Source organism: Vanessa cardui, chromosome W, assembly GCF_905220365.1.
Source record: "Vanessa cardui chromosome W, ilVanCard2.1, whole genome shotgun sequence".
Taxonomy (NCBI): domain Eukaryota; kingdom Metazoa; phylum Arthropoda; class Insecta; order Lepidoptera; family Nymphalidae; genus Vanessa; species Vanessa cardui.
In genome coordinates this window covers 2,308,697-2,332,048 of record NC_061153.1, presented here as the reverse complement: position 1 = coordinate 2,332,048, position 23,352 = coordinate 2,308,697, and the positions used below count along the sequence as shown (strand labels likewise).

The window sequence follows — 23,352 nt, the reverse complement described above, 5'->3', positions numbered from 1 at the left end:
ACCTCCATAGGTTGACTGGAAGAAATCTCTTTTAGAGATAAGTCCACCTTTGCCTGTACTTATTTTACTGTACAATCATTGTATACAGATATTTTAGTGCAATAAAGAATATAATAAATAAGTCAAATAAAAAGCAAAGTTGATGGTGGCATTGCCACAAAATTAAACACTTATTTACATATTTGAGAAAAATCCATTGCATCCATTATTAGCAGCCGAATATTTTTTTTTTGATTTAATAGAACTATTATTTACTTTTCAATTAAAGCAAATTAAACATTATTTACTTGTTTTAATTTATTACATAATAAATAATATTTTATCAAGTACCAGTTATCATAAGGGTCATATCTATTGAATAAAACAAAATAATTTAATAATAAAATACTAATGATTTTTTACAGATATACCGTACTATAAAATTGAATAATTATAACTAAAATGTTTAATGATTTAGAGATAACACATGAATGCGCGATTGTACACATTTACGTGTCGGGAGTCCGGGACTTATACTAGTTTATTTTTCGGGGATTTCCAGCCAGAACGTTTATTTTTCGTCAGCCGGCGTGGGTTAAAGCCCATTATTGTCAAAGGAGCAGTGTGGCTGGCATGCTTAATGTGACACTCAAGAAAGACAGTTTTATTAAGTAATTACTTAGATATAAATAATCATTACTCTATTCACTAAGAATAGCAGAAAACAGACTTTACAATTTCTGTTACTTTGTGGAAGTGGAACTTTGAAAAACATCAAAAATTGAAAATAAAAAAAATCCACCGAGCATGTAAGTTTATGGTTATGTTATAATTACTATGATTATTGTTTTTTTTTTCTTTTTCATCGAGTTATACATTTCTAAAGAACGTCTAACTTTTTTCTGTTCAATTTATTCTCAATTCTGTAAGATCAATCTAGCAGACATCTGACTATTTATGATTATAAATCTAGCAGACATTAATTATTTTTTTATAATTAAAAAAATATACAAATACTTAAAAATAATGGATTTAAAAAAAATGCACTTAAAGATTTTAAAATTTTCTAAAGATGCATTTTTTTAAATTCATTTATTCTATCATTTATGTTTTTTTTTATTTAATTCCAAAAAATGACTAAATATCTGCTAGATTTAAAGTCATGACTATTTTGAAGTTTGCTTAAAAAATAAATTAGTACTTTATGAAGTATTTGTTTTTAAAATTGCATTCATAATTTGATAAAATTTCTACCAGTAGACTTACGTGAAAAAAATTATTTATACTAATGTATTGCTTCAAAGTGCAGTTTTAATCATTAGATCATTAAAAAGGTGATTTAGTATTCTTAAATTTTTATTATCAAATATTTATGCAATATATCTACCTAAATAGATATTATTGAACAGTAAATTAAATTAAAGTTATTAATTAAGAACTTTCTCAATTTTTTTTATATTCTAAAAACAAAATTAATTCTTAATGCATTACAGAAGCATTTATATCAGTCTATCGTGGCATTTATTTTCAATATTTCGCTTTATCTCATTATTGATGTAATTGATGATTTTTCTTTCATTGATTTTAATAATATTTGAAATTAAAAATTTTCAATTATGACTTTTTTTTAGGAAGAAATAGAAGATAACAAATTACTCCAAGCAATAGTGTAGCAGTGTTAATCCTGTATTAATCATACGAGGTAAACATAATTTATTTGAAGTATTGTATAAGTATTATTGATATTTTTTTCTCACAACAAGAGAAAAAAAATTAGTTATAGTATTGGTTTATTTTTTTTAGGCAAAAACTTACACGATTCTTTCAATTTGTATGACGTAATTATTGAAAAAATTACTATTCGTGTGAGTTCATTCCTCGAGGGAATCTTGGTATCTTTACTATGTTGCTACATTTTTGGATACGTATATCCTCCACAAATTGAAGGGACTCTGGAATCTATTCAACGGTGAGTGTAAAATAAATATCATTCATTCCACTTTTTATACAAATAATCAACAATTTTATAAAAAAATCAGAAAAATATTCTTCTTTTTAATTAAGAAGTTTTTTTTGTAATTCTTAAAAGTCACTGATTTTACAGTATTAAAATTTTAATTCTGAGAATTTCCATAAAAATAATTTTAAAATTTTAAAATTCAATTTTGCATTTATTTCAGATTATTTTTGAAAATTGATCCACAAAAAGGCAATAAGCGAGGCGGTAAAAGAAAGGCCTCTGTCCAACACCCAAAGCTGACTAAATTTATCGAAGAACTTAGCCAGCACATGTTAGAAAGTAAAAATTTTAACAAAAAGAAAAACCGACTTCAAACAAAACACTATTTTAAAAAAAATAAAAATGCACTAAAAAGTAATAAAAATAATTGCATATTTAACATATTTTTGAGAGTCCTCCTAGGTAAAATGAAATGAAAAATATTAGACTACTTAGAAGTCGATTTGCGATTATATAACGTAGTTATAATTATTGCTATATTTGGAGTCGGTGTTTCTAAATTTTATTTATTTTTTTATTTTAAGTGAAGACTTGATGGTAGGGCTTTGTGCAAACCCGTCTGGGTAGGTACCACCCACTCATCAGTTATTCTACCGCCAAATAACAGTATTTATTGTGTTCCGGTTTGAAGGGTGAGTGAGCCAGTGTAACTACAGGCACAAGGGACATGGCATCTTTCAAGGTTGGTGGCACATTGACGATGTAAGGAATAGTTAATATTTCTTACATTTCCATCAGGTGGCCCATATGCTCGTCAGCCTACCTATAACTGATGTAGACTAACTAATTTTTCTTAATATGGATAAATTAAGCGTGCCGTTTATATGAATCAGAAACTACTTCGGGGACAATTTCAAAAGAAACTTCGAATAAAGCAAAAATAGACTTTCGAAAATGCGGCTTTAATACGTCATGCGGCATAAACTACAAGGATCCCTCGAAAGAGCTGTAATCGACCTCTTAAACTTTGCAAAAGAGCTAATATCTAAATAGTTTTCAAATCGATTATGTGTTATTTCTCGAACTAAATAAACAATTAAAGTGAATCAATTAAAACGGTACATGTAAAATAAAGTGAAGTGACTGTATCTCCCAGAAAAAAAAACAAGACCTCTTCAACTTTGTTACAAATTCATTGTATATTGTCATCACAATTTTCGAATAAGTTATTAACTTGGCATTAGTCAAACGGTGCTAGGAAACGACTTCAAGACACGGATGCGACAAGTCCTGGGTTCGCGTCTCGTCGAAACCGTCATCCATAATTTATGTTTTTTCATCATTTCTTTCAATTTAAAATTATTTGATTAGAAATACCAACCAGAATAGTGTCTGAACTGCAAATACACATTTAAAACAATTCTAACAGATACTCGATTAAATGGGTGATTCAAACAAAGTACCAACAGGCAAGATTAGGTTTGAGTGTTGTAACAGTTCACAAACATCGAGTGAATTGTTAACTTGCAAATCATGTAACAAGAAATATCACGTCGCTTGTGTCATTTCGAGCAAAACGGAATATTCGGACCTTTCCAAAGAATTTAAATCATCGTGGTTTTGCCCTGCATGCAACCGTCCTCAAGCAGGAAAAGATAACTCAAACACACCGGTACGAGTTCTTTCCAATGTAAACAAACAGGAAGCAAAAATGAACGTCACTATTCGGAATAAACAGAAGTAATCTATTACTCCAGAGAATGATTCAAACGATCTGACACGGGCCGAGGTTCGCAAGGTCGTCAGAGAGGAGCTCATGAACCTACTAGACGTTTTTAAATCAAGTATTATTTCTCAGTTCGAATTTAAATTATAAGAAATATCCAACCAACTAACCGAAGTAACCACCTCAATTTCCTTTATGGAACAGCAACATGAAAAAATTAAGACTGAAATGCAAAATAAGATTAAATCTATTAATCAGCTAGAAGCGGATAACAAAATCTTGCGCACTGATCTAAATGTTCTTAATGCTAGACTTTCTCAAATAGAGCAACAATCCCGGGCAAGCAACTTAGAAATTCAGTGTCTTCCGAGCATAGAATTGAAAACTTAATCACCGTGGTTAAACAGATTTCAAATGTAATTAAATTCAACTTAGATGAATCTAATATCCATCTCTGCACCCGTATCGCTAAAATAGAAAAAACTAGCACAAGACCAAGATCTATCTTAGTAAAATTCAGTTGTCCTAGAATTCGTGACGAGTTCTTAGCGGCTACAATAAAATTTAATAAAAATGCAGTTAAAAATGATAAACTAAACTCAAGTCATGCAGGATTGGGGGGCGATCATAAGCCAATTTATGTAGTAGAACATCTCTCCCCAAACCAGAAAGCTTTACATGCCGCAGCTCGACTTAAAGCGAAGACACTTAATTACAGATTTGTTTGGGTTAAACGAGGACAAGTATTTATGCGAAAGAATGAAACCTCGGAATATAAGTTTATTAGAAATCTGGATAGTTTAAATAACTTAGATTAAATTTTACATCTAGTCATTATTTACAATTACTTATTTTGATAATTATTAATTATATATTATTATTTGCATGTCTTTTTATATTAATTTTATTAAAAATTCGATTCAATCAATTGTTACTATCAAAATGTAAGAGGATTAAGATCTAGCACGAACGAAATACGTCAACAAATTCTAAACAATGATTTTGATATTATATTTTTAACTGAGACTTGGCTTAATGATGACATTTTTAATTCAGAAATTATAGACGACAGGTATCTTGTTTACAGACGTGACCGATATTCTTCTTTACTATATAATCATAAAAAGACTGGTGGAGGCGTACTTATAGCCGTTTCGAAAAAACTTCCCTCACATCGTGAAACTGACTGGGAAAGCAACTGTGAGGATTTGTGGGTAACTATAAACATAAATACTGCAAAGTCTCTGCATTTCTGCGCTGTTTATTTGCCCTCTCCAATCAGCACTACAGTACTGGAATTTTTTATTGAAAACGCTAATAATATAATGGCCATGAATAATAACTTCACTTTAATTGTTGGCGACTTCAATCTCAGCGACATAATTTGGTCTCCTTCTGTTGGTACAGTAGGCGCAACTGCTTCTAATTATAACAATTGCGTTTTGAAAAGTTCTCTCATTGATTTTATATCGCTTAATAATTTAAAACAATTTAATTTAATCCATAATTTTAAAAACAAAATTTTAGATTTAACTCTTTGTAACAATGAAATAATAGTCAATGAATGTAATAACCCTATTAAGAAAATTGACAAATTCCATCCTCCACTAGAAATTTTAGGACCTGTCTCTAAATCAGTGAAATTTAAAAATGAATCCAAAAATAAATACAATTTCTTCAAGGCTGACTATGAATCAATAATTAGTGAGCTCGGCAAAATTCAATGGCTAGACGTATTCTCAGACTGCAATCACAATATTAATGAAATGGTAAATAAATTTTATCTCATTGTACGTGATATTATTCATAAATTTGTACCGATGAAGAGCCTTAAACATCGAAACTATCCGGCCTGGTTTTCACCACAGTTAATTTCTCTGCTTAAATTAAAGCACAAATGCCACATTAAAATTAAAAAATACCGCAATCCACTAGACATATTAGAATTTCAGTATTCACGCAAAGATAGTGAAAAATTAATTTTATATTGCTATAATAAATATATCAATGAGATCGAAAACGAAATTGGAAAAAATCCGAAATATTTCTGGACCCACCTCAAAAACACTCGAAAAAATTCAAACTCTTACCCTCCTGTGATGTTGCTTAACGATAATAAGGCTGCACAAGTGGAAACCATCTTTGAATTATTTGCGAATCACTTTTCCTCGGTGTACACTGTCGACGATAATGTATCTCAGTCTTTTAATTTCAACATAACTCATTCATCCGATAAAATTAATAATTTTGTATTTTCGCGCTAGGAAGTTTATAAAAAGTTGAAAAGACTTGATAAGTCCAAAGGCCCGGGCCCTGATAATATTCCACCAATATTTTTAGTTCAAAGTGCAGTGGCTATATCATGGCCGTTGTCGTTAATTTACAATAGATCCTTAGAAACTAGTAAATTCCCGGATATTTGGAAAGAGACACGTATCGTTCCTATCTTTAAATCTGGTAAACAAGAGCTAATTACAAATTATCGCCCCATATCAATTCTTTCGTCCATGGCCAAAGTTTTTGAATCACTCGTCTATTCGCATTTATACAACCATATCAAAAAGTACATTAACGACAACCAGCATGGTTTCATAAGTAAACGCTCTACGGTAACTAATCTATCACTGCATGTTTCCAATCTGGCTGATTGTATTGATAAAGGTCTACAGGTCGATGCCATATACACTGACTTTTCTAAAGCCTTTGACAAGGTTAACCACAGCATCCTTTTACGTAAATTGGAGTCACATGGAATTTCTGATCACCTACTTGAATGGTGCAAAACTTATCTTACTGGTGTCATCAATCAACACCATTTATAGCCTCTTCAGGTGTACCACAGTGATCTAACCTAGGGCCACTATTTTTCAATATATTTATCAATGATATTGTAACTATATTTAAAAATTCTTACGCGAGTTTATTTGCTGATGATTTAAAACTAAGTAAAACAATTACCAATGACTCTGATGTAGTGTTACTACAAGAAGATCTGCATAAACTAGTCGATTGGTGTGATAAAAATAAAATGGTCTTGAATATCAACAAATGTCATCATATAAAGTTTACCCGTAAAAAGAGCATTATACCTTCAAAATATTATATATATGGTGAGGAACTGAATGAAGTTAAAGAAATTCGGGACTTAGGGATTATATTGGACTCAAAATTAAATTTTAAGGAGCATATAGACAAAACTCTTGATCTAGCGAACAGATCTCTCGGCTTTGTTCTGAGATGCTCCAAAGACTTCAAACGTTCTACAACTGTATTAACGCTATTTAATTGTTTCGTTCGTAGCAGATTAGACTATTGTTGTTCAATCTGGTCCCCATTTACAAAATTTCAAATAAACAGAATAGAAAAAGAACAAAAAAAGTTTCTTCGTCAATTGTCATATAGGTTTAGAATAAATTTGAATACTTATAATGAAAGATGCAAATATTTCAACATCCATAGCCTGGAAAACAGTCGAAAACTCTTAGCAATGAAATTTTTATTTAATTTATTCAATAACGATATAGACTGTCCAGAACTCTTATCAAGATTTTACTTAAACGTCCCACGCAATAATTCTCGTAGTCTTACTAATTTCTTCTATACGCGACCACATAGAACGCAATTTGGTAAAAATTCTATTATTCCGAGGTTATCATTATTATATATTAGTATTTGTAAGCAAATTAAGGATTTAGACATCTGCTATGATACGCGCTCTCTGTTTATTAAAAAAAGCCACGGGCACACGCCTCAACAATCAAAAGAAAGAAGTGATACAAGCCCCTTGATTGACCCAGTATATTATCGTATAAAAGGTAATTTGTAAAAAACATATTTGTTAAAGTATTCTCGTATTGTTTTTTGATAGATATAATGTAGGGTTTTATTGGCTGACACCGACTCCAAATATAGCAATAATTATAACTACATTATATAATCGTAAATCGACTTTTAAGTAGTCTAATATTTTTCATTTCATTTTACCTAGGAGGACTCTAAAAAATATGTTAAATATGCATCATCATCATCATCATCAGCCTATTTTTGTCCACTGCTGGACATAGGCCTCTCCCAGTGCACGCCACTGTGGTCTTTCTCCGGCTACTCGCATCCAGCTCCTGCCTGCCGCCTTGCGTATATCGTCACTCCACCGTGCCTGAGGACGTCCTACACTACGTTTGCCGAGACGCGGTCTCCACTCTAGAACACGTTTTCCCCAACGGTTGTCGGTTCTACGACAAATATGACCAGCCCACTGCCACTTACTAATCCGGTGGGCTATGTCGATGACTTTGGTTCTTTGACGGATCACCTCATTTCTGATGCGATCCCTCAAAGAAACGCCGAGCATAGCCCTTTCCATAGCACGCTGAGCGACTTTAAGCTGGTGGACCAGCCTTGTCGTGAGTGTCCACGTTTCGGCTCCGTATGTCATGACGGGTAGGACGCACTGATTGAAGACTTTCGTCTTAAGGCACTGTGGGATCGACGATGTTAAGATTCGACGTAACTTCCCAAACGCTGCCCAACCCAGCTGAATTCTTCTATTCACCTCGTCCTCAAGGTTGTTTCTACCTAATCGCAGAGTCTGCCCGAGGTAGACATATTTTTGAACAACTTCGAGGACGGTACCGTGTATCGTAGTCGGTTCCGGTAGATCATGTTCATTGAACATGACCTTGGTTTTATCCAAGTTCATCCGTAGGCCGATACGCATAGAAGAATCAGCCAGCTCGTTCAGCATTTGTTGTAGGTCCTGCAGCGTTTCTGCCACGATGACGATGTCGTCTGCGAATCTCAAGTGAGAGATGTATTCGCCATTGATGTTAATGCCACGTCCTTTCCAGTTCAGCGTCTTGAACATATCCTCCATTGCATTAGTGAACAATTTGGGGGAAATAACGTCCCCTTGTCTCACTCCTCGATGCAATGGTATGGGATTTGTTTGCTGATTCTGTACTAGGACGGACATGGTGGCAGCTTCGTAGATACATCTCATCACTTGGATGTATCGCCAATCAACTTGGCAACGCTGCAGGGACTCCAGAATAGCCCAGATTTCAACCGAGTTAAAGGCCTTCTCATAGTCCACGAATGCAAGACACAGGGGCCGATTATACTCATGGGACTTCTGTATAATCTGCCGCACTGTATGGATGTGGTCTATGGTGCCGTATCCGGTCCGACCCCGGCCTGCTCCGGGGGTTGTAATTCGTCGAATCTTCGCGCAAGACGGTTCGTGATCACTCTTGAAAACAGCTTATAGACGTGGCTCAGTAGGGATATGGGACGATAGTTCTTCAGCAGGGTTTTGTCTCCCTTTTTGAAGAACAGGACAACCACACTCCTACTCCACGCCTCCGAAGTTCTCCCTTCGAAGAGGACAGAGTTAAAAAGCGTCTGAAGTTCCCCAAGTACCGGTTTACCTCCCGCTTTTAATAGCTCTGTGGTAACGCCGTCCTCTCCAGGGGCTTTTCCATTTTTAAGCTGTCCAAGAGCAGTCTCGATTTCGCCAATACTGACTTCAGGCAGGTCTTCGGAGAAATGGCGTGTTAATGTAGCTCTAGGATCCTCATTTTCGGGATCAGGTCGAGATGCATGCGATGCGTATAACCGGCCGTAGAAGTCCTCTACTTCCGAAAGTACTGCCGGCTTAGAAGAAACGACTTCTCCACTTGCTGTGGTCAACTTCGTCAGGTGGCTCCTTCCAAGAGATAGTACGAACACCTTAGACCCCCGATTCTGCTCAATAGCTCTTTCTATTGCAAGAGTATTGGAGCACCGGAGGTCGTGTCGTACGCGCCTGCTGATCTCTTGGTTTAATTGCCGTTTCTCTGACGAAGTGACAGGTGGGTTTTCACGTCGTTTCTTCATGAGCCCCAAAGTCTCTTCCGAAAGGTTGGACTTCCTGCCCTTACGCTGCATGCCACAATATCTCGTGCCTTCTTCCCTGAGAATTCGAACTACATTTTCAAGGGGCCCTCGATATGTCATCGAATAATTCTTCCACTTCATCGTCCGAGTGTGTCGAGGTCGGTGCATACGCTTGCACCACCTTGAGGCTGTACCTCTCGGTGAGCTTTATAATGAGGTACGCTACCCTGTTCGACACACTGGAGATTTCCACAACGTTGTCAATTAGGGACTTATTTACCAGAAACCCAACGCCACCTTGGGATTGTTAGTCACCCTCTGGGAAGTACATTAGGTGGCCCGATTCGAGGGTTACGGTGTCCTCTCCCTCTCTACGGACTTCACATAGCCCTAATATGTGCCACCTAATTTTCCCAAGTTCTACCTCAAGTTGCGCTAGATGCGAGTCAAGCCGTAGCGTGCGTCCGTTGTACGTCGCAAGGGTCAGTCGGTTGTGGTGGCCTCCCGTAGCCCGGTGATTCTTAGCACCCCCCGTCCCGCCGTTACCGTCGTCGCCACCATGACGAGGAATAGCGGGGCTGCCGGGAACTGGGGGCCGTGGCTTGCGTGTGTGCAGCATGTGGAGGTTATTGCCCATAATCGCCACGCTGGGCAGGCGGGTTGGCGATCGCAGGGCGTAGCTTCTCGCACCGGTGACGCTGCTGCCCGTCACCGGCCTGTGGTATTTAGCTACGCCTATTTTATTTGATGGCTATACCGCCATCAGTCGGTCGCCAGAGCCTCGTTAGCTGGTCGGCAGGATGTACCACGGGCAGGTGAGGTTGGCTTGGGGCACTAAGGTGTAGTTTGCGCCCCCTTACATCCTATATTAAATATGCAATTATTTTTATTACTTTTTATTGCGTTTTTATTTGTTTTAAAATAGTGTTTTGTTTGAAGTCGGTTTTTCTTTTTGTTAAAATTTTATTTATTTTTTGATTTTAAGTGAAGCTTATGTTGACTAACTAAGTTTTCTTAATATGGATTGATTAAGCGTGCCGTTTGTATGAATCAAAAACTACTTTGGGGACAATTTCAAAAGAAACTTTCGAATGAAGCAAAATTAGACTTTCGAAAATGCGGCTTTAATATGTCAAGCGGCATAAACTACGAGGTACCACCCTCGAAAGAGCTGTAATGGACCTCAGTAAAAAAAACTTTGCAAAAGAGCTAATATAAGTCGTACATCATATGGCATCACATCATATACACAAAATTTGACTAAAGACAGTAAGTGATACTGCCCCATAATAAATAAATAAATAAAAAGCCTTTATTAATCCAAGACATAGGTTACAGTAAAAAAAGTAAATTAAGTTAATAAATACTACAAGCTAACTATGTCATGGCCCCTTTCGGGTATAGGCCTCCTCCAGTTGCCTCCATTTTATCCTGTCGGTAGCTGTTTTCATCCAGTCTCTTCCTGCTACTTCTGGTATGTCGTCTACCCAGCGAGCTGTTGGTCTGCCCTTTTTCCTTTTTGCTCCAGGACCTCCGGGGCCCTTCCAATTGGTTGCTCGCTTGACCCATCTGTCAGCAGAGGAGCAGGCAATGTGTCCTGCCTATTTCCATTTTAAGCGTAGTGCGTGTTTCAGTGCGTCAATCACTTGGGTCTTTTGTCTAATTTTTTCGCTTTCCTGTTTATCTAAAATTTTTATACCGAGGATGCTCCTCTCCATAGCCCGCTGACACGCACGTATTTTTAACATATTTTTTTTGTTAAAGATCCAGGTTTGGGCACCGTATGTTAAGCAGGGCAGGAGGCATGAATCCATCACTTTTTTCTTTAGTTTTATCGGGAGTTTTGATTTTAATATTTCCTTGTTACTCCAATATTTTTTCCACGTCATGTTAATACGCCTTTCTATTTCATCTAGGTGTCTTGTGTTCTTACTGCCCCATATCGCACCCTAACTGTAAGTCGTTTAGGACTTCCATCACTACATAGTATAAAACAAAGTCGCTTTCTCTGTCCCTATATCTTTAAATCTACGCAACGGATTTTGATGCGGTTTTCTTTAATAGATAGTGTAATTCAAGGGGAAGGTTTGTGTATATAATACATGAACAATATAGTAAAGAAACACTGATCATTTTAGAAGTTTGCAATGTGATGTCGAAAATAAACAAATTCTATAGTATATTTAGTATCAGTATTGCACCCGTGCGAAGCCGGGATGGGTAGCTAGTTGATTATAATATTCGACTATGATAATCACATAAACATAACCACATTACGGAAGGTGACTCAAATATCCAAATAACCTATAAATAAAAGATTCGACCGAGTATCGCTAACGTGCTCCTCAGAATTGTTCCGTTCACTTCCGTTCCGTTACTTTGTCATGGATCCTATGCTGTGAACCTTACCAAACTTTTACCAAACTACCTTTGAAGTATATATTTTATAAAAAAAAAAGAATCATCAAAATTGGTTGACGTGATTTTCAGTTATTCACCTATTTGTCGCGCATATACATAATGCAAATTTAAGACTTATGTCGTTTTCATACGGATACCATCATCAGAAAAAAATAAAATTAAAATGGGACCCCACGGAAAGCACTACCTTTCAAACAAAAAAAATTATGAAAATCGGTCCACCCAGTGAAAAGTTATGAGGTAACAAACATATAAAAAAAAAATACAGACGAATTGATAACCTCCTCCTTTTTGGAGTCGGTTGAAAAGATCGTAGTATGATTAGTAATTTCACAAATTAACACTGAACTGAAATTACATGTAAAATTACAAAACAGTTTTTAGAAGTTGCTCAACTTATAGAACCTCATATGTTTGATAAAATTACAAAATAGTTGTATAAAATCGTAAAAATAGGCGGATCTCAAATGTTTTGTAAAATTATAAAACGATCTTGCAAAATTATTAAACTAAAAGAACTTCATATATTTAGTAAAATTACAAAACAATTCTACGAAATTCATAAACTGGTAGAACCTTAAATGTTTTGTAAAATTACAAAAAAGTTCTACAAAATTATTAAGCTAGTATGATCTCAAATGTTTTGTAAAATTACAAAACAGCCTTACAAAACTATTAAGCTAGTAGAACTATGTAGTTTTGTAAAATAAAATTTTAACAAAAAGAAAAACCGGCTTCAAACAAAACACTATTTTAAAACAAATAAAAATGTACTAAAAAGTAATAAAAATAATTGCATATTTTACATATTTTTGAGAGTCCTCCTAGGTTAAATGAAATGAAAAATATTGGACTACTTAAAAGTCGATTTACGATTATATAACGTAGTTATAGTTATTGTTATATTTGGAGCCAGTGTCCTCAGTAAAAAACTTTGCAAAAGAGCTATTCGTATGCTATGTCGTACATCATATGACATCTCATCATATACACAAAATTAGATTAAAGACAGTAAGAAATTCTGCCCCAAATCGCACCCTAACTGTAAGCCGTTTAGGAGTTCCGTCAATACATAGTATAAAACAAAGTCGCTTTTTCTGTCCCTATATCTTTAAAACTACGTAACGGATTTTGATGCGGTTTTTTTTAATATATAGTGTAATTCAAGGGGAATGTTTGTGTATATAATAAATGAACAATATAGTAAAGAAACACTGACAATTTTAGAAGTTTGCAATGTGATGTCGTAAATAAACAAATTCTTTAGTATATTTAGTATCAGTATTGCACCCGTGAGAAATCGGGGCGGGTCGCTAGTTGATTATAATATTCGATTATGACAATTACATGAACATAACCATGTTCCGGAAGGTGATTCAAATATCCAAGTAACCCATAAATAAAAGATTCGACCGAGTACTGCTAACGTGCTCCTCAGAATTGTCCGTTCCCTCCCGTTCCCTTAATTTGTCATGGATCCTATGCTCAGAACCTTACCAAACTTTCACCAAACTACCCTTAAAGTATATCCTTTATAATAAAAAAAGAATCATCAAAATTGTGCCAACCAATTTTGAGTTATTCACCTATTTATCGCGCACATACATACTGCAAATTTAAGACTTATGTATGATACCACCATCGGAGAAAAATAAAATTAAAATAGGACCCCACGAGAAGCACTACCTTTCAAACAAAAAAAATTATCAAAATCGGTCCACCCAGTAAAAAGTTATGAGGTAACAAACATAAAAAAAAAACATACAGACGAATTGATAACCTCCTCCTTTTTGAAGTCTGTTGATTACAAAACCGATTAACGAAATTGTGAAACTATTACAACTCATATGTTTGTAAATTTATCGTAATTCGTTGTTATAGCACTGAACATTATTCAAAAAATTGTATTGTAAATTCACAAAGCTTGCATGAAAATTTAGCACTCTCAAAGTTATCTAATTACAAAAAAATGTTTAGTAATATTGCTATATCCATTTTGTAATATTAAATAACTTGTAAGAATCAAAAATTCATTTTTACTAAGCCTCATTTGAATATCGAAAAAATGTTTTGCGTATTAGTTTCCAATGCATTTTTTTGTAATATTACCACAGAAATTTTAATTCGTTTACGTTTTGTATTACAGTTGTTTCTTTGTTACAAAATTTTTGTTTCCTAAAAGTAAAAAAAAGTTTTCATTATATTTAATTGTTAATTGTTTAGTAATTAGTTGGTAATTTGTAATTGTCTTTTCTAATTTGCATTTGATATTGTATTATTATTGGTAATATATTTTTTTCCCTCTTGTATAATAGAAGTAGAAAAAAAAGTTGTGTTGCATGAGTTATAGTGCAGTAACCCCGCACATACCGCTGACGATGGAATATAGAACACAATCAAACTGCTTACACGCACATTCCATTTTGTTTTCGTAAATAATTAATATTAGAATTTAAAATCAGTCTTGTAATAGCATTAGATAGATAAGTCAAATGTAATTTATTAATAAAATATATAATTTTGTTAATTTTAAATAAATAAATACTTTTTAAAAAGTCTTTCTCCGAACACCGTAACATAAGTGGCGCAGTCGGTAGGATAGCGGCACTATAGTCTTTTTGGAGAATAAAATCTTCTCGATAAGACTTTAGCGAACGATTCCAATCGTTAGTTACCGCTAGACAAGAAGAAGCTAGGGCTCAGTATAGTAGTCGTACTCATAATAATAATATGCCATCAACAGCTCCTAACAAGTCGAAGGTTGATCCACCTAAATCTCATGCTTTGCCTAATCACCCACAGATGCCGATGTTTAACCCTAACACTTATGTTCCCCAACGCAACAATATTTCCCCTGTGCAACGACAACAATTAGTTAATTCAGTTTTACCCTGGCGAAATAAACCTGCTTTTAACCCTAATAGGAATTCAGGCAATTTCCCAAATATTCCACAAACTAATAAACAAAATAATACCGATGTAACAATGCGTTCAGTAAATAAGCAAGCCAAACCACAATATGCTTTTGAAGAGTTGTTTTATACACCTCATGTTAGTACACACCCATATATTTATCCATGTTATCCTATGCCATATTACTATCCCATGTCCCAGGACCAGGTAAGTAATTACGATGCTACAGAAGAACCTATTGATAGTGATAATGAAGAGGTAAGTCAACAACAGGATTTTCAGTTAGAAGAGATCCAAGAAGAAAAGAAATAGTGAAGCTGAATCATCAGGACAAAGATCACCTTCCGTACATAGAGCTTCCGGAATTTAAAGGTAAGTTTCTTATCGATACAGGTGCATCTCGATCTATGATATCCCCTGAAGTTATTTTCAATTCGGGTTTTCAAAATTTTGTGGAGTATGAACCGTTCGAAGTTAAGACAGCTCATGCAATTACACAACATAATCATGTAGTATATTTACCTCTTCCTCCTGCATTTAATACTAACATTATCCATAAATTTCTCATTTTCGATTTTGACCCTAAGTATAAAGGATTAATTGGATTAGATTTATTAAAAGTGCTTTCAAGTAATATAGATTTAAAAAATAAAACTTTATATACAGCTACGGCAGAACTTCCTATTTACTTTGATTTCCCTATAAAAAAAATTAGCATTGATCCTAAATATGAAAAGTTAATTACAGTAAGAACCAATTATACGGATGGACAATACATTTATGATGACTACTTATGGTCAAGCGGTCTTAAATCACCTGCTGCTATTGTTAATGTTATAGATGGTAAATTTAAAATGTCTATTATTAATTTTAATTCACATAAGAAAATCATATCTAATATTGCACCATTTCGCTTACAGCCTTATATAGTAAACTCTAAAACTAATGAAAGTTTCGAACTTAACTCAGTACAAGTAAATAGTATAGATGTAGACAAAGACCTTAGGGAAAACTTAAAGAAAATTCGTACTGACCATATGAATGAAGAAGAGAAAAGAGAAATCAATAGACTCTGCTTTCAGTACCGTGACTTATTTTATTCAGAAAATATACCTCTGACTTTTATTCATGCTGTTAAACACCAGTTAAGACTGACTACGATACCCCTATTTACGTTAGAAGCTACAGACACGCACCCCAACAACGCGAGGAAATCAAAAAACAGGTTGACAATTTATTAAGTCAAGGAATAATTAGGCATAGTGTAAAAACATGTAAATTTCTTAAGACATAAGTTGACTGACGAAGGACTGAAACCCAATAAGGATAAAATTAAAGCAGTTTTAAATTTTCCACTTCCTAAATCACAAAAAGACATAAAAGCTTTCTTAGGTCTAGTCGGGTATTATAGAAAATTTATAAAGGACTTCGCGAAACTGACGAAGCCAATGACAGTTTGCTTAAAAAAGAATGCTAAAGTTATTCATTCACCTCAATTTTTAGATTGCTTTAGTAAATGTAAAGAAATATTAACGAACGATCCAATCTTACAGTTTCCTGACTTTGACAAACCATTTATTCTGACAACAGATGCTTCAGACGTAGCTCTAGGTGCAGTTCTGTCACAAGGACGAGTAGGTTCTGACAAACCAGTAGCATATGCTTCTAGGACACTTTCAGATACTGAAACAAAATATTCGACCATAGAAAAGGAACTGTTAGCTATTGTATGGGCAGTTAAATACTTTCGACCTTATCTTTATGGAAGACGCTTCACCATTTACACCGACCATCGACCGTTAACTTGGCTAATGTCATTAAAAGATCCAAACTCAAAATTAACTAGATGGAAACTTAAGTTAGCTGAATATGACTATGATATAGTTTATAAAAAAGGAAAACAGAACTCTAATGCTGACGCCCTTTCTCGAGCTAAAATATTCCATAATAGCATAGAATAGAATCCCTTATGGTTAACTTTGATGATAATGAAAACATTCATTGATGACATTATTAACGACATCTTTGAAAATGTTCGAATTAATAACGCGAGAAACGTTGACGCAGACACTGACCAAATTGACGCAGACACCGACCACATTGACGATAACAATTATCAACAGACAGAGAAACCTATGAGTACCAACCCATCTAATTTAGATAACGAGGACGACTTAGCTCCTACTACACATACTCAGTTAGATAATGAAAATAGAGGAATCCCAATATTGTCAGACGCTATAGACCGACAGCTTAAACAATTTCACATTAGATCCACACCAGGGTCAACATACCGAGTAGAAAATAGATCGACTAATTCCAAAACTGTTATTAACCCTTATCGTGGCAAAAAAATTTTTTTAAAGAAAAGCAAAAACAAATTATTTCGGTAGTTTCTTTGGGTTATAAAAAACATCAAAAAAATAAATAAAAAAATCATGATATGGAAATTTTGGAAAAACAATATGTATACTATAATATACATTGCTACGTTTACTGTAATTAGCGCCTTTTTGGGACTGTATATTATACTATACATTGCTTCATTTAGGCAGGGTTTGAATTAAACTGCTTTTAACGTTTACAAAAAAATAAACGGCATAATTTTAAATAAAAATACAAATATTACTGATAATAAAAATATTTAATCAAAAAGAAATATTTTTTGAATAAAACTTTACCTAATTAAAACCCTAAAAAATGTTTTTATTATAAAAACAGGGTCTATGTTTGGCTTTATTGCTCGTGGTGACTGTAAAAAACAATTTAGTTTTTTCACATAACAAAGGTGAACCTTACACACCCCTTCAATTGCCTATAATGATAATAAACGCCAAAAAATCTAGTATTTCTTCTCTTGTAACTTTTATGGATCTTCCACTTCCTTGTATGCTATTTAAATTAGTGTGAGTTATAATGATATCTACTAAGTCTTCTGTAAAAAATCTATAAAATTTAACTAAAGGAGACCAATTAGATGGAATATTTTCCAGAAACATAGGTTTTGCTATTTTTGCATTGTTTTTGAACTGTGCTTTTGGCGAACTAAAGGTAAATTGATTTTTCTAGTAGAGGTTAGAAAGAGGGTAAGGATGAAATTGAAGATACTGCGTCATAATTACTCTCTGATGGATTACGAAACACCTGAGTAAGAATGAGGAACTTTAGTTGTTTCGGCATAAATGTCATCTGTATGCGTTCCGTCGTCATCAGAACTCTGTAGGAGGTTTAACCTTTCGTAGTTGGAAATTATCGAGGCTGCTTCGGAACTTTCTGCCGGTCCAATCATTCCAGCTTCATCACCGCTATTTGCCCCATCACTTGAGTCAGAGTTTGCATTCTGTTCAGGCACTAAGGATAAAATCCGCCTAGCTTTTTCACTCATAGCAGTCTAAAACCAAAGCAAAAGAAACATGCAAAACAACCATCCCAACCATTATGTTAGTAAAGCAATAGTGTGTTATAAGTAGGTAAATACTTTGTTATTGGTCCCATAATGAAGAAAATTATTCATGCAGTATTAATAAATAATAGATAAAACAAAATAAAAATATAAGTAACAGTATTTTTATGGGAATCGAGCCCACAACCTCGTGAGTGTCTCAGCAGACGATTTCTAAAAACACCTGGGTAGTAGATTCTCTTTAAATTATAATAAAATTGATTCAGTAGTTCAAATAGAAAAGAAGATTGGAAGTATCTTAATTTTTTTTAAAGTTTAATTGGTTTAGAGTAAAACAATATTGATCCCATGAAGTTAGCAATGTATATTATTCTATACACATCAAATGAAAGGTAAATTACTCCTATTGTGGCATTGTATAGTATAATATACGTTAGTAAAAAATACGACAAAATCATGCTAATTCGTGTAGTGAAAACAGCAATTTTATAAAAATATGTAAGTACAGACATTAGAGAATGTTTATTTTATAAAATACATACACATTAAGGCGCTTAATAATAAAAATAAAATAAAACTTACCTTGGATAAAAAGTAACGGTTCATCTTGACAGTTATTTTTCAAATTTGATTTAACATTACTACAGATATAATAATATTTTTATTTTTTAAGTGTAAATAAACGTCTAGAAATGCCAATGGTTCAATAAAACTATGTTAAAATATATTTGTTGTAATTGTATATTTTTGTGAAGTTATACGTATAGTATACTATACAAAATAAAGATAAGGGTTAAGGACGTATTTATACCAATTAACAATACCGAACAAGAAATAATTAAATTCTTAAAAGAGCATACGATAGCCGATCGTGTTTTCCATTGTTATTTTTATAACGATGAACTTTATCCCGCTTTTTCTAGAGTTTACACAACTGTTTTCATAATAGAGGCCCCAAGCTTTTTAAATGTACTTCTCGTGTAACCTTAGTTGAAAACAAATCAGAACAGCAGGAACTTATAAAGAAATATCATGAAGGTAAGACGACTCACCGAGGTATACAGGAAACTTATAAACAGTTACACCGCAATTACCATTGGCCTAATATGCTGCCAGTTATCCAAAAATATATCAACCAATGCGATACTTGTATTAAGGCCAAATATGAAAGGAACCCTTTGCGACCCCTTTAGCACTTACTGAAACACCAACAAAACCAATGCAACATCTTTTTATGGACTTATACTCAACTGGAGGTACCACCTTTTTGACATTAATAGACGATTTCTCTAAATTCGCACAAGCTATTCCCTTGACCGCAACGAGTTGTATTCATATTGCAGAGGCTCTACTTCAAGTATTTTCAGTTTTAGGATTACCACATAAAATAACTACAGACTCTGACAGTAAATTTGACAATGACGTAATAAAAGAAATCTTTGCATCCCATAACATCGAAATTCATTTCACCACACCTTACAACCCTAACTTAAACTCACCAGTGGAACGACTTCATTCTACTTTAGGTGAAATTATAAGAATTAATAGAATGACAAATAAAGATGACCCAATGCAACTTCTAATGCGATATGCTATCATAGCTTATAACAATTCAATTCACTCTACAACAGGATATACACCTTACGAACTACTGTACGGACATACGACGGCTAGGAATCCTCTAGAACTACATTATCCTAGGGAATTTTATCAGGAGTATGTTATAAAACATAGGCGTAATGCAGAAGCTATACAAGAATGTGTAGCAGCATTAACATCGAAGAATAAAGAACAGGTAATAGCTAAAAGAAATCAAGCAGCAGAAGACATCGCATTCAAGGTAGGTGAAGAAGTATATAAACGGGTAGCCAAAACAGCTAGGAATGACAAGACGAAACCGGTATTTAAAGGACCCTATAAAATAATCCATTTGCACCCAAATAACATAGCCGAAATAATAGGCAACCATCCTAATTCTAAGTCTATTAGAGTCCACTTTAAGTTATTACGAAGACCTCACCTTGTTCCAGGGTCATCATCGCAGGAGCCTTCGTGCTCTACACAACAGCCACAATAAATATAAATCCAGTTGATAATAACAATGGTATCCTGTTACTAAAACAAGGACGGATCTTAAGACAAATCGATTTCATTAGACTAGTTAGTGTTTATAACATAACTGAACTAAAATCAGCATCCATTAAATTAATACCGTTATATAACAGCGCTAAGGAAGCAGAAGAACATTCAGAATCTGGTCATTTGCATGCAACATATAAAGATCAAATAAGTTATAATTTAGATTTAATAAATAAGAAACTAACATTTATTGCACCTCGAATAAGAGCCAAACGTGGTCTTATCGACGGGTTAGGATCAGTAGTTAAGGCCGTTACTGGTAATTTAGATAATAATGATGCAATTAAATTCGAACAACAAATAACAGAATTAAAGAATCGTATGAACTATGTTCAGAATTCACAAAAAATCTTCCCTTATTTTAGCAAAAAACGCAATTGAAGATTTCAGTAATCAAGTAAAAAAAATTAACAATAATCAATTAAAAATTTCTAAATTTCTACTCAATGTTACCAGTAACTCTAATTTAGTTAAAAATCAATTAAACTTTTTAGAAATTTATATAGAAATAGACACAGTATACAAATATTATAAGTTAGATTAATGTTTTTAGAAGATGCTATTACATTTGCTCAATTGGGAATTATGCACCCCACTATTTTAAGCCCTCAACATTTAATATTAGAAATTATAGAAATAAAAAATCATATTCCTTTTAATGCCGTAGCACCGATAAGTTTAAGTTACATACACGAAATTGTAAGATCTATCGAAGTTAAAGCTTACAGCACAGAGCATACTTTGAATTTTATTCTAGAAATTCCCTCTGTTGAACCCAATATATATGATTTGATCCATCTATATTCCATTCCTGATATCCACAACTTCACTATTATTCCAACGTCCAATCTCCTAGCACTTGGAAGTGAAGACTACTCTTACATAGAAGAAGACTGTAGAACAATTACAGAAGAACAACATCTCTGTAGGCAGTTGGATACTAAGCCGATAGCATCGTCTGACCACTGTATCATCTCTATCATCTCGCCACGAGAAGGCAAACTGCACGCTAGCCAGAACAAATATGAAGGAAAGCAAGATCCAGAGAGTTAATGATAACACTTGGTTACTTATCACAAACAGAGAAGAAGTTGTCCGCTCAATGTGTAATGGGAGAACAACATACAAGAAAATAGACGGAGTTCAGTTGGTCACCATCGAAGAAGGCTGCAAACTACAGTTCCTGAACAGGACTTTGCAAACTAACAGTCAAATAGTTTTGCTGAATGAAATCATCCCATTACCAAAGGAAAAGAACATCCATACTGAAAACATTAAGTATGAAGTAGAACTTCAAGATGTATCTCTAGATAATATTCATCAACTTCTTAATAAGATAGAGAATATTGCCGAAGATAACACGTCATATGATTGGTCTCTCGATATGGCGATTCCTAGTTGGACTACAATCCTGTTATACATAATCGGAAGCGCGATTCTGGTATGGAAGATATATAAATGCAGAAGTAAAAAACATACTCATCCAGAAGATACCCAGCCGGAGAACAGTGAAAGCCTTGAGATGCCAGGCTTCCATCTAAAGAGGGGAGGAGTTATAGTGCAGTAGGAGTTATAGTATATGTGCGGGGTGCACATACCGCTGACGATGGAATATAGAACACAATCAAACTGCTTACACGCACATTCCATATTGTTTTCGTAAATAATTAATATTAGAATTTAAAATCAGTCTTGTAATAGCATTAGATAGATAAGTCAAATGTAATTAATTAATAAAATATATAATTTTGTTAATTTTAAATAAATAAATACTTTTTAAAAAGTCTTTCTCCGAACACCGTAACATAAGTCATGCCGTGATAAATTTTTAATTGAAACAACACTTAGCTAAAAATTACCTTTATTTTAAAACCTATTGTTCGGTCTATTTATGTTAAAAATGTATTGTAAAGAATTAGTCGTAATAAAGCAGTGCAGAAGTACGTGTGTGTTTTAGTTGATCTAATATTTTAAAAATAAATACAGTCCATTTTAAGCTTTATAACTATCATAGTATGGTCCTTCGAGCCGGATAGTGCGGTGCATCATTTCTCTCGGAAGCCGGCCGGCGAGCGATAAGGATTGGCGTAAACAACTTTTTTCATATGGACTTCGATGCATTAGCAAAAAACACTTTGAACCGAAGAAGTTTTTTTATATAGACTTGTGTGCATCGGTGACTAGCAATAGTTATTCAACGAGGATCATAAATCAACTAAAATTTTAATACTACATATTTCCTACGATGGCTTTGGTGGAAAATATAATTGCAACGACGGAAAATTTATACGAATTATTGGAAAAAGCTGGAATTAATCATAAGAAAAGTCCTAAAGCAAGACTGACCGGTGGATATTTACAAACGAGAATTAAGTGCATAGAAGAATATTGGGATTCTTTTCAAGAAGCTCATAAAGAGTTGGTAAAGAATACGAATAAAGATCAACGATCAAAGTTGTTATATTTCACGGAAGATAAACACAGCCAGTTTGAATACCTATATTTGGAGTTAAGGGGCGAGTTGTTAGATATGTTGTAGTCCGGTCAATCCGCAAGCAGTTCCAGCAAGACTGATCACGTGGCATCGGAGATGGCGTCATCGGGGTCGATGAACGCAGAAGTTCATCTACCATATGGGTGCATATGAGGAGTGACAGTCGTTTGAGGATGTGTTTGTGTCGCTTATCCATAATAACAAAAGGCTTAGTGATGTGCAAAATTTGCATTATTAGAAGTCGTGTGTGGTTGGTGAAGCGAAAAATACCATTAAAATCTTTCAAGTGATCGAGAAGAATTACAGTGTAGCTTATGAGACTTTAAGAAATAGATATTCACATAAAAGAATTATTGTCGATGCTATTTTGAAACAAATATTTGATATTAAAAAAATAAATACTAAATCTGCAAATCATTTAAAATATTTAGTTGATAGCATAC

General features: G+C 34.0%; 1 long non-coding RNA gene across 2 annotated transcripts; it reads left to right on the top strand.

Annotated features, from left to right (window-relative positions):
• Positions 1-609: 609 nt before the first annotated feature.
• Positions 610-22,358, top strand: LOC124542382. 2 transcript variants are annotated; one of them, XR_006967328.1, is made up of 5 exons: positions 610-788; positions 1,611-1,681; positions 1,783-1,948; positions 2,160-2,270; positions 20,307-22,358. It is a non-coding gene; the product is annotated as an uncharacterized LOC124542382 (long non-coding RNA). The 2 variants fall into 2 exon arrangements; XR_006967327.1 differs by lacking the exon at positions 20,307-22,358 and having other exon boundaries at positions 2,160-2,351.
• Positions 22,359-23,352: the final 994 nt, after the last annotated feature.